Raw genomic sequence first — 13,325 nt, forward strand, 5'->3', positions numbered from 1 at the left:
TCGACTCTTCACAGAATTGGAAGGCGACTTGAAACGATGGGAGACCCAAGAGATCTCACTGCTAGGGCGCATCACAGCATGCAAGATGAACCTCCTCCCAAGATTCCTGTACACCTGCGCCTCCCTACCAGTAGCGATTCCCACAACAACACTCCGAGGTCTCCAGAGGACGATGCTGAACTTTATCTGGAAAGGTAAGAGAGCGAGAATCCCTCTCAGGACGATGCTGGGGGGTTCCAAACTAGGAGGGCTCGGGGTCCCAGACTTGCAAGCGTACAGAGTGGCAGCACAACTGGCACATGTTCAGGCATGGCAAAACATAACAAACCGCCCTAGATGGGTTGAGCTGGAACAATCGCGAACGCCCCAGCCCCTACGATTCTTGCCACATATCCCGCCCCCCCTCAGGTCACATTGGGGAGACCTCCTCCTATCAACTAAACACACCCTCAGCTCCTGGGACTGGGCACTAAAACGGAAGGGAGTACCAAGGGGACTGAGTCCACAATCCCCAGTCTTTCACAACCCAACTTTCTCACCGGGAGCGAATCCCCGCAACTTTCAGAATTGGATAAACGGGGGACTGGAGACGGTGGACCAGCTATACATGGGAGGAAGACCACTCACATTCGACCAATGCAAGGAGAAATTCCAACTCCAGGAAATAGACAGATTTACCTACATCCAGATACGCCACTGGTGCTCGCATCCCCAGACCCTCCAAGCAGCGACACGCCCCCCGACCGCTCTGGAACTCACACTGAGAGACCTCCCCACCCGCGGTAGAGTATCCACCCTATATAGACGCTTCTTAACCGACTTCCTGACTACGAAGACTCGATGCATGGCTCAGTGGGAGGCAGACCTGGGACACCCAATCGCGGACCAAACCTGGGTGGACATATGGACCAGAACACACACCTCATCTACCTGCATCACTAACAGGGAATGTGCATATAAGATCACACTCCGGTGGTATTACCCGCCCCTCCGACTTCACCATATAAATCCGCAAGTGGACCACTCCTGTTGGAGAGGATGCGGCCGCCCAGGCTCCTTCTTCCACATGTGGTGGACCTGCCCAAAGGTCCAACAGTTCTGGAAGACATGCCTGGGGACCATCACGCAGATCACCGGAACGAGAATCCCCCTGGAACCAGAACCAGTCCTGCTGGGAGCTCCGATCCCCACGATCTACCCGCGCTCCGGGCCCAGATCGAAACTACTAACCCACTGCCTCCTGGCAGGGAAAACAGTGGTGGCACGAACTTGGAAATCCCCGGAAGGCCCTCACGTCGCCCAATGGTGGACCAAACTCTGGGACATTTTGATCGCGGAGAAAGTGACGGCAGCTCAAGCGGGAATACTCCACAGGTTCCGGAATATTTGGGCCCCAGTGCTTGAATATGACCAGCGCTTCCCCGCCCTGACTTACAAACCGACCCGGGCCCGCTGGATCCTGGAAAACCAAGAGACCCCCGAGGCAGACCCATAGACGCTGAGGCAAGAGGGGGGGAATCCAGGAGGGAGGATACCACCTCTGGAGACTGAGGAGCAATGAGGTCGAAGGACGAGGAGAGGGAGGGAACCCAGGGGGGGAAAAGAGACGGGGGATCAATATGCCTAAAGAATCACTGCTGATATTGTTTGTAATTATCATTCTGCCTTGATTTAAAATAAACAAAGTTAAAAAAGATTGGTGCAGAGATAAATTTAGTCTTCAAATCCTGGAAAGCTTGTTCCGCCTCGGTAGACCATTCAAAAGGTTTGTTTTTCTTTAACAAGGCAGTGATGGGCTGGACTATTCGAGAAAATTTGGGGATAAACCTGCGGTAAAAGTTAGCGAAGCCTAACATGCTTTGCACACCTTTTACGGAGGATGGTGATGGCCATTTGAGAACTGCATCGACCTTCTTTGAATCCATACGCACTCCGCTAGGTGATAAAATGAATCCCAAGAATTCAACTTCAGTCACGTTGAAAACACATTTTTCCAACTTAGCGAAAAGTTTGTGTTGACGCAATCTTTCGAGGACCATTTTCACATGTTTCCGATGTTCAGATTCCGATGAAGAATAAACGAGGATGTCGTCAATGTAAACAACAACACACACGTCTATGAGCTCTCTGAGGACATCGTTCATAAAATATTGAAAGGCGGCTGGGGCATTGCAAAGTCCGAAGGGCATGACCTGATATTCAAATAGCCCATATTTGGTGCGGAAGGCCGTCTTCCATTCATCGCCCTCTTTTACTCGTACCAAGTGGTAGGCTCCTCTAAGATCCAGCTTTGTATATATGCATGCTTTTCTGACCTGGTCCAGGAGTTCAGGGATCAAAGGTAACGGATATCTATTCTTGACGGTGATCTGGTCCTGGGAGCGATAATCTATACAAGTTCTAAGGTCTCCTTCCTTTTTTGGAACGAAGAACAAAGCTGAAGAAGCAGGGGACTTGGAAGGACGAATAAACCCATTTGCCAGGTATTGATCCAGGTATTGTCGAAGGTGAAGGTTCTCAGGCTCGGTGAGGGCATAAATTCTACTACAAGGAGGAGTAGATCCAGGTATCAGGTCTATCTGGCAGTCATAAGACCTATGAGGAGGTAGAGAGTTAGCCTGATCCTTCCGGAAAACATCTTGGTATTCTAGGTATTCGGGAGGTAACTGGGGAGTCTCTGAAGAAATTGCTGCCAGTGCAACACCAGGTGGAGGGTGACAAGTAGAGACACATTCTGGAAACTGGACCGTTCTTGCTCGCCAATCGATCAGAGGATTGTGTTTCTCTAACCAAGGTATTCCTAGAATAATCTGAAACTGAGTAGCCTTGATCACATAGAACACGATCTTCTCATGGTGTCCATCTTGACTTACTAGCGTCACTTCTTGAGTGGTATGCGTTACTGGTCCGGAGGCTATCTCCGTTCCATCCACCGTAGTAATGACGTCCTTTACAGCCTTGGGACAAAGAGTTAGATTCATCCTCAACACCATTTCATGATCCACATAATTGCCGATGGCACCGCTGTCGACGTAAGCTTCAATTGCATGTAATCGATCCGGATTATCAGGGCTAATGAGGACCATAGGTATCACGAAATGCAAGGTCACGGAACTGGTTTTCACGCTCGGCAAGAGGACCTCTATTCTTGTCGGGCGAGGTCGTTTCCCTGCTCAGAGTTTGTAACTTTGGTAACTGCAGCTCCTACTGCCTTCTTGGCAGGTTTCACCGGACAGTCTCGAAGAAAGTGCCCTGAGTTTCCGCAATAGAGGCATGATTGCAACTGTTTTCTCCTTTCCCGCTCCTTTTGTGTTAGAGGACCTTTCAGGCCCCCTATTTGCATGGGTTCCCCGGAGTCTACTCCTTTGGAAGGAGTTGGTGGTTTGGAAAATACTCGAGCATCAAACTTGGAACGATCGGCCTTCCTGTTCTGCAGTCTGTGATCTATTTGAACGACTAAGTCTATATAGTCCGAACAATCTTGTGGGGGATTCACTACTTGGGCTAACACATCTTTGAGCTCTCCACGTAGACCTCTATAAAACGGCGTAATCCTTTTATCCTCAGGCCATTGAGTTTCCACTATCAGTCTGTTGAAAGACGCAATATAAGCCAAAAGGTCTTGATTACCTTGTCGCAACGAAAGAAGCTCATTGTCCAAGGCCTGCCCCTGTGAATGTCTTGCGAACAGTTTTTCCATACTGAGCTGAAAAGCTTGAAAATCATGGAGGACCGGATCATCTTGATTTACTAGAGGGATCGACCAGTCTGCCGCATTGCCACTAAGGTACGAAAGCACGAAAGCTACTTTAGCTTGATCAGTTGGAAAGGCTGCTGGCCGGCATAAGAAATGCAACCGGCACTGATTGATAAATACTGCAAACCTCTTTGGGTCACCAGAAAATCGTTCGGGCGGAGCCAGAGGTACATTCCCAGGTAGGTTGATCTGCACTGGATTCATAGAGGATGTAGAAGGAAGATTTCCCCCAGATGCGGGTAACGGGGTCTGTCCGGCTTGTGACTGTAGCAATTGTCTAGCGAGATCATCTGTTCGCTCCTTGGAAATAATCAGTTCCCTTCTTAGAGCGTTCGTTTCCTGACGGGCTGCATGCACTTCTGCCCTTAGTTCCCCAAGTAACTGGGCTAGCTGGTCGGTATCCGAGGTTTCCATAGCGCCTGGACGGGAGTTTTGCGGTAGGCTTTGCGTTCTGTAACTCTCACCTGATTCCCGTAGAGGCGCCGGTCTTGACTGGGCGTATACCGTATCTTCAAAGGTGATGTGTAACACACGGCTGGCTCTTTGGGCTGGACCTCTGTGCACTGTATGTCTGACTCGAAGGGTAAGATGTCTGCAGATAGAAAATATGGGATTAATGAACTGGGTTATTGAATGTCTCTCTCTTCTTCCCTTTCTCTTCTCCTGTAGAACCCCAAAGGTTAACGCTCTCACCTTAGGTAAGTGAACGCTGTGCTCTCCATCTGCCTCGGGGCAGGGTGCTGTAACCAGTTTCTTCACTGGATAAGGGGAGCAGGCCTCTTGACTTCAGAGGACTGCTGTCCGTCGTTTACTGCACGAACGGTAAGTTTCGAGTAATTCTAATGTCTTTAAAAGTCTTTAGTAATGATGTCTCTTGTTTTGCAGGGTTCCGGCGATGGCGGATGACGGGCTGAAGTGAGTTGAAGATGGAGCCCGTGTGATGAATAGAAGCGCCTGGAAGCACGTAAGTAAGCGCTTGTTGCCTGCTTCACGATGCGCTCTAACTGTCTTTTTATTTTGCAGGTACAAGTTCGGAGCGGCTGCAGGGTGCCGGAATACCCACTGGGTTAGATGTGGAAAGGAGTAATGGCACGTGAGTATTAAAGTTCCCCAATGTCTTTAAACGCACCTTGTTTTGTCTTTCAGATGCGGAATGCAGCGCCGAAGGCCTCCGGAGCGTGCAAAGAGTTGGTAAGCTTTTGTCTTTCAGATGCCGGAATGCAGTGCGAAGACCTCCGGAGCGCACGAAGAGTAGGTAAGCCTTTGTATTTCAGATGCCGGAATGCAGCGCGAAGACCTCCGGAGTGCACGAAGAGTAGGTAAGCCTTTGTCTTTCAGATGCCGGAATGCAGCGCGAGGCGTTGGTGACAGCCGATGGACCAGGTAAGTGAAGCGCTGTCACTGAAGACCGTAATGCTAACCTGTTCTTTCTTGGCTTTATAGGTGTTGCTGAAGACTGGATTCAGGATGGTAAGCCTTTTTCCTTAGGCCCAGGATCAGATGCAGAAGACACGATGAGCGTTCTGCTGCAGAGGATGCAGAATAACGCAAAGCAAGATTCATCCATCGGGTGTGGTTTAAATAGCCTCCTGTAGTGCTTAGGTGTCTCCTTCCACAGCCACGCCTAGGTAAGAAAAGAGTTCCTGCTTTCCAGAAGAGTTCCAGTGTTCTGAACCTAGGGAGTGGCTCCTGCCCCACCCAACAGGAAAAGTAGTTCCAAACAGAAGAGGATCAGAGGCTCAACTGGCAGGCAAGTAAGCAGCATGGTCTGCTGCAGGTAAGTCCACCCAAGCATTATGAGCCCGGCGCTTCCAGCGCTGGGACTGGGCATATTTATGAGCCTGGTGCCACTGGCGCCAGGACTGGGTCCAAAAGGTCCCAATTGGGACTGGTTGGCACTCGGAACCTGGGTTATGGATCTGCTTCCAAGGGAGTTGGGAAAACCCTGACCTTTTGGAAGCAGAGATCATGACACGTAGCCCCGGGAGCAACCCAGGGCCGCAAAGTGCATTAGAAGAGTTGATGATCAATGTGTCCTGCAATTCACACTAATTCTCGCAGTGTTCTTCATCGAAGCATGAGACAAGTGATCCACCGCACTTTGTTTTTGTTCCAGAGTCCGGAGGGAGGCAACACAGCCTTTCCCGCCCGTGGTGAGTCAGCCGGGCGCCCTGTCTAGCTTCCCCACTTGGGAGTCTGCCAAGACCATCATGGTTTTGAAACAAAACAAAATCCAGGCACTTAGCCCATGAAGCCTGCCTGCAGCAGCAAAACACTTCCCACGATGACAGAGGTAGGCCGCTCCGCCGCCGGCCCACCCGGCCCCATTCACTCATCCTTCCGAGACCCCCTACGCTCTGCTTACAGAGGCGAGTGAGAGGCGGGCCAGAGACAGCACGGGCAGGGTGGGACCGCTAGAGTCTTCAAACCCTAGCCCGGCTGCATGTGGCTGAGCTTCAGGTACTTGGGCAAGAGGGAAGGTCGCCCGCTGCACCGGCGGGCATGGCCATTGCTCACCCATGGACGTGGGTGGCTAGAACCTCGACACCTGCCTGTTGAGTAAGACCGCTGCACCATGTCTCAGGGCTCGCCTGGTGTGCCGGGCCCATCCGCCAACAGCCAGGTTTCCCTCGGCTCCCCCCACTCGGGGCTTCCCTTCTGCGCCCACCAACAACCGACCGCTCGCGGGTCAGAGAGAGGAGCGCGTCCCGGCTGGCGCAGCGGCTCCGGGGCCGGCTCGGTGAGGAGAAGGAGGATCGCTCAGGGCTCCCTCTCCGATGCATGGTTGGGGACATCCCCATCAGGTTAACCCAACCCTACCAGGCGTCCCTGTCCATCTGCTGGGTCGTGGACCCCCTCCGGTGGAAGGGAATCCTGCTGCCTGGCACCTGGTCCCCAACATGCCCCGGCTATAGACCTCTCCACTGGCCGGACTGTAGCGTGGGGTTGCCGTGGGCTGTGGGTGTGCGTGTCTGGGACGCAACCAAGGTCGGGCCTCCGGCTCTCCCTCCAGCTGCTGCGCTATTAATGATCCTTCATGCCCCCCCACTCACAAGCAGACCCCAGCTCTACATGTCCCCATTCACATTCAAATGCTGCATTTCTCGTTTCAAACACATGTTCCAGATTCAAATGCCACCTCCCTCTGCACCCACATGCCACCATCCCTCGATTCAAACCCACAAAAACACCAACATCTGTCCCCCAATTACTACAAGATGCTCCACCCCTCTCTCCAGAACCACACCCATATGTTCACCTCTACCTCCAGACTCACTCAGATGGTGCCATCCACCCTCTCTCTAGACCCACACCCGGATTACCCCATCCCTTTGATACCCACATGCTCCCACAGACCAACATCCTTCTTTCCAGACATACATACCCCATCCCTGCAATCACACCCAGATGCCTACTTCCTTCCCACCAGAGTGCTCCACCTTCACTCATACTCACATGCCCCATCATTCCCTGACATGCCCCCATTATATGCCCTGTCCCTCCATTCCAGATCCACAATGCCCCCACTCCGATCCGGACTCCACCAAGATTCCCATCCCTTCCTCCAGACCCACACCATGATGCCCCATCCTCCCTCCACACATCAAGATGCCCCATCCCCCGACCAATGAGCCCCATCCCTCCCGACCAACACCAATGTGTCCCATGCCTCCCTTCACACCAACAACAATGTCCCTCTCCCTCACTCCAGACCCACACCTAGGTGCCCCACCGCTCCCTCTCAGACCCACACCAATATGTCCCATACCACCCTCTCAGACCCACAAGACGCCACCATGCCTCTAGACCCACACCAAGATGACCCATCCCTCCATTCCAGAGCCCAAGTTGCCACCAACCCTCCATGCCAGACCCCACCAAGATGCCACCAATCCCCCCCTCGAGACCCATACCTTGATGCCCCATCCTTCCTCCAGACTCAAACCAAGATATCCATCTCCACACACCAAGATGCCCCATCCCACTCTCAAGATGCACACAGATGTCCCTATCCCAACCACACCAGGATGCTCCAAAGCCCATACTTGTTACAGACCGACACCAATATGCCCTCCAGACCCACACTGTGCCCCAATACCTCCCTCCAGACCCACGCTGTGCCCCATACCTCTCCCCCTAGACCCACACCAAAGTGCTCCCAGACGCACATCAATATGCCTTGTCTCTCCCATCAAACCCACACCAATGTGCCCCATCCCCTCTCTCCAGAACCACACCAAAATACCCCCATTTGCACCCTCCTGATGCATACAGATGTCCCCATCCCACCCACACAGGATGCCTCATCCCACCCTCCAGACCAACAGATGCACCAGCCAATTCCAGACTGGCAACAATGGGCCCCCATCCATTGCAGACCCCACTAAGATGCCACCATACCTCCATCCACACAGCAAGATGCCCCATCCCTCCCCCAGACCCACAATGTGCTCCCATCCTTCCCCTAGACACAGACTAATTTTCTCCATCGGTCGCATCACACCCACACAATACCAATGTGCCCCCATCCCCTCCCTCCAGACCTGCACCAAGATGCCCCATCCAGCCCTCCAAACCCACACCAATGCGCCCCGATCCCTCACCCAGACCGACACTGATGTCCCCATCCCACCCAAACCAGGATGCCCCTTCCCTCCCTGCAGACCAACACCAATGTGCCCCGTCCCTCCCATCAAATGCACACCAATGTGCCTCCATCCACTCCCCCAGTCACACCAAGATGCCCACATCCCACCCTTCAGACCAACAGATGCCCCATACCTGTTTCAGACGGACACCAATGTGCCCCCATCCATTGCAGACCCCAAGATGCCACCATCCCTCCATCCACATTGCAAGATGCCCCATACCACCCCCCACCTAGATGAACCATCCCTCCCCCCAGATCCACATACCCCATCCCTCCCCCAGACCCACACTGATGTTCTCATCCCACCCAAACCAGGATGCCCCATTCCTCCCCCAGACCCACACCAATGTGCCTTGTCCCTCCCATCAAACCCACACCAACGTGCCCCACCCTTCCATCAAACTAACACCAATGTGCCTCCATTCACTCCCTCCAGAGACACATCAAGATGCCCCCACCCCACCGACACCAGGATGCCCCATCCCACCCTCCAGACCAACAGACGCCCCATACCTGTTCTAGACTGACACCAATGTGCCCTATCCATTGCAGACCCCACCAAGATGCTACCACCCCTCCATCCACACAGCAAGATGCCCCCATCCTGCCCTCCAGATGCACACTGTGCCCCCATACCTCCCTCCAGACCCACACCAATATGCCCCCACCGCTCCGCCCAGACCATTGTGCACCATCCCTCCCCAGACCAATGTGCCCATTCCTCCCATCAAACTCACACCAATGTGCCCCATCCTCTCCCTCCAGACCCATGCCAAGATGCCCCCATCCTGCCCTCCAGACCGATACCTAGATGACCCATGTCTCCCAACCCACACCGTGCCCCCATACCTCCCTCCAGACCCACACCAATGTCCCCATCCCACCCAAACCAGGATGTTCCATCCCTCCCATCAAACTGACAACAATGTGCCTCCATCCACTCCCCCCAGAGCCACACCAAGATGCCCCATCCCACCCTCCAGATGCACACAGATGTCCCCATCCCACCCACACTAGGATGCCCCATCCCACCCTCCAGACCAACAGATGCCCCATGCCTGTTCCAGACCGACACCAATGTGCCCCATCCTTTGCAGACCCCACGAATATCCCACCATCCCCCCATTCACACAGCAAGATTCCCCCATCCCGCCATCCAGACCCACACCTAGATGAACCACCCCTCCCCCAGACACAGACCAATGTCCCCCATCCCTCCCATCAAATCCACACCAATGTGCCCCCATCCCCTCCCTCCGGACCCACACCAAGATGGCCCATCCCTCCCTCAGATGACCCATGCCACCCTGCAGACCAACAGATGCCCCATATCTGTTTCAGACCGACACCAATGTGCCCCCATCCATTGCAAACCACACTAAGATGCCACCATCCCTCCCTCCAGACCGACACCAAGATGCCTCATCCCAACCACACCAGGATGCCCTATCCCACCCTCTAGACCAACAGATGCCCCATTCCTGTTCCAGACCGACACCAATGTGCCCCATCCATTGTAGACCCCACCAAGATCCCACCATCCCCTATCCACACAGCAAGAGGCCCCCATCCTGCCATCCAGACCCACACCTAGATGAACCATCCCTCCCCAGACACAGACCAATGTCCCCCATCCCTCCCATCAAACCCACACCAATGTGCCCCCATCCCTCCCATCAAACCCATGCCAATGTGCCCCATCCCTCACCAACAAACCCACACCAATGTGCCCTATCCCTCCCATCAAACCCACACCAATGTGCCCGATCCCCTCCCTCCGGACCCACACCAATATGCCTCATCCCACCCTCAGAAGACCCATGCCACCCTGCAGACCAACAGGTGCCCTATACCTGTTTTAGACCGACACCAATGTGCCCCCATCCATTGCAGAACCCAAGTTGCCACAATTCCTCCATCCACATGGCAAGATGTCCCAATCCTGCCCTCCAGACCCACACCTAGATTAACCATCCTTCCCCCATACCCACAATGTGCCCCCATCCCTGCCCCAGACAGACCAATGTCCCCATCCCTCCCATCAAATCCACACCAATGTGCCCCATCCCCTCTATCCACACCCACACCAAATGCATCATCCCACCGTCCCAACCCACACCTAGAGGACCCATGCCCCCCTCCGGACCAACATATGCACCTTACCTGTTTCAGACGAACACCAATGTGCCCCAATCCATCTATTGCAGACCCCACCAAGATGCCCCCATCCCGCCCACCAGACCTACATTCATGTGCCCCCATCCATCTCCCAGACACAAACCAATGTGCCTCATCCCCTCCAGACCCACACCAATGTGCCCCTATCCCTTCCTCCAAACCCACATCAATATGCCCCTATCCCTCCTTCCAGACCCACACAAATGTGCCCCTATCCCTTCCTCCAAACCCACATCAATGTGCCACTATCCCTCCTTCCAGACCCACACCAATGTCCCCCATCCCCTCCAGACCCACACCAATCTGTCCCTAGCTCCCCATCCACTCACACAAATGTGCACCATCCCGCCAGACCCACACCAGCGTGCCCTATCCAACCGTTCAGACCCCAAGATGCCCCATCCCTCCCTCTAGACCAATACCATAATGACGCATCCTCCCTCCACATAGCAAGATGCTCCATCCTCCTTGCAGACCCAAACCAAGATGCCTATGTGCCTCTCCCGAACCACACGCAGATAGCCCCAGCTGACCCCGTTTAATACCACCCATCCTAAACGCACCCTCATCAAAAATTAAATTCCCTTATTAGCCCCTTTGATCAGTTAAACAGCACCATCCACCGTCCCTGCACTGTTCCTTTTCTCAGCCCTCCTCCATGCCTCTGACGTTGAATAGCTGAAAATGATTGTTAAAGTAAATGTAATGTTCTGCTTCCCCGTCTCCATCTGCTACCTTGCAGGAACTTTCACGGTATCCAGGAGAAAATGCCACCCAAGACCACACAGGTTGCTGCTGCTCCTGCAGCCAGAGCATTTCCGGTTCCAGCTCACAAAAATGATGAGGGACAAGTCGGACGCTCCATGGGGGGTCTGCCAGAATCCCGAAGAAAATGCCCCAAATGGTAAAATTAAAACATAACCATAAGTACTGTAAATTTACCATTGTGCCGCTATTAAAATTCTACAGGGCAAAGGCTGTTCCTGTAATCTTATATAGTGTGGAAGCCAAGCCGAAGCTCTGGCAAACATGTTGGACTACGCTGGAGGGACGGTTATGGAAGAAAGCCCTTTCTCTTCCAGTAAGTACTCCGTCCTGGTGCCTGCGCATCGAGCTAGGTCTTGTATCACTTAACTGTTTTGCAAATTGTAAATTAATCTCGCTCTATCGGAACATTATTATGGGGTGCAAAACAACACTATACGGGGACATTAGAAGACATCTGGAATGCTCAAGATCAAAGTTCCTGTCAACCCTTGAACACAGAGTGCAGGAATCTTTGGTAAGGGTTGAACCCTGGTGACTAACCTATTAAAAGTCAAACGTGAGCTAGAAATCCTTGATTGGATTGATACTATCGCCAAAGTAAGACAATCAGTCACAGCTAATCCACTTTTGCCAGCGGAAAAAAAACTCTGCTGCCTTCACCGATACCTGGTGCAATTCTCTGACAAACAAGTTAGATATAACATCCTGAGGTTAAGACTAAATGTTCTGCACACTGGAGAGGTTCTGGCTAAGTGGAATCAAGAGAGCTGAGCAATCAAGCTTTGTAGAATCTGTGGAAGTCCAGGTTAGATATAACATCCTGAAGTTAAGACTAAATGTTCTGCACACTGGAGAGGTTCTGGCTAAGTGGAATCAAGAGAGCTGAGCAATCAAGCTTTGTAGAATCTGTGGAAGTCCAAGTTAGATATAACATCCTGAGGTTAAGACTAAATGTTCTGCACACTGGAGAGGTTCTGGCTAAGTGGAATCAAGAGAGCTGAGCAATCAAGCTTTGTAGAATCTGTGGAAGTCCAAGTTAGATAGAACATCCTGAGGTTAAGACTAAATGTTCTGCACACTGGAGAGGTTCTGGCTAAGTGGAATCAAGAGAGCTGAGCAATCAAGCTTTGTAGAATCTGTGGAAGTCCAGGTTAGATATAACATCCTGAGGTCAAGACTAAATGTTCTGCACACTGGAGAGGTTCTGGCTAAGTGGAATCAAGAGAGCTGAGCAATCAAGCTTTGTAGAATCTGTGGAAGTCCAGGTTAGATATAACATCCTGAGGTTAAGACTAAATGTTCTGCACACTGGAGAGGTTCTGGCTAAGTGGAATCAAGAGAGCTGAGCAATCAAGCTTTGTAGAATCTGTGGAAGTCCAGGTTAGATATAACATCCTGAGGTTAAGACTAAATGTTCTGCACACTGGAGAGGTTCTGGCTAAGTGGAATCAAGAGAGCTGAGCAATCAAGCTTTGTAGAATCTGTGGAAGTCCAGGTTAGATATAACATCCTGAGGTTAAGACTAAATGTTCTGCACACTGGAGAGGTTCTGGCTAAGTGGAATCAAGAGAGCTGAGCAATCAAGCTTTGTAGAATCTGTGGAAGTCCAAGTTAGATAGAACATCCTGAGGTTAAGACTAAATGTTCTGCACACTGGAGAGGTTCTGGCTAAGTGGAATCAAGAGAGCTGAGCAATCAAGCTTTGTAGAATCTGTGGAAGTCCAAGTTAGATAGAACATCCTGAGGTTAAGACTAAATGTTCTGCACACTGGAGAGGTTCTGGCTAAGTGGAATCAAGAGAGCTGAGCAATCAAGCTTTGTAGAATCTGTGGAAGTCCAAGTTAGATAGAACATCCTGAGGTTAAGACTAAATGTTCTGCACACTGGAGAGGTTCTGGCTAAGTGGAATCAAGAGAGCTGAGCAATCAAGCTTTGTAGAATCTGTGGAAGTCCAAGTTAGATATAACATCC

At 52.2% G+C, this 13,325-nt stretch overlaps 1 pseudogene; it reads right to left on the reverse strand.

Moving 5' to 3' along the window:
* Positions 1-5,726: 5,726 nt before the first annotated feature.
* Positions 5,727-5,863, reverse strand: LOC138490084 (5.8S ribosomal RNA; annotated as a pseudogene).
* Positions 5,864-13,325: the final 7,462 nt, after the last annotated feature.

Source organism: Ambystoma mexicanum, chromosome 9 (genome assembly GCF_040938575.1).
Source record: "Ambystoma mexicanum isolate Mex_15411 chromosome 9, UKY_AmexF1_1, whole genome shotgun sequence".
Taxonomy (NCBI): domain Eukaryota; kingdom Metazoa; phylum Chordata; class Amphibia; order Caudata; family Ambystomatidae; genus Ambystoma; species Ambystoma mexicanum.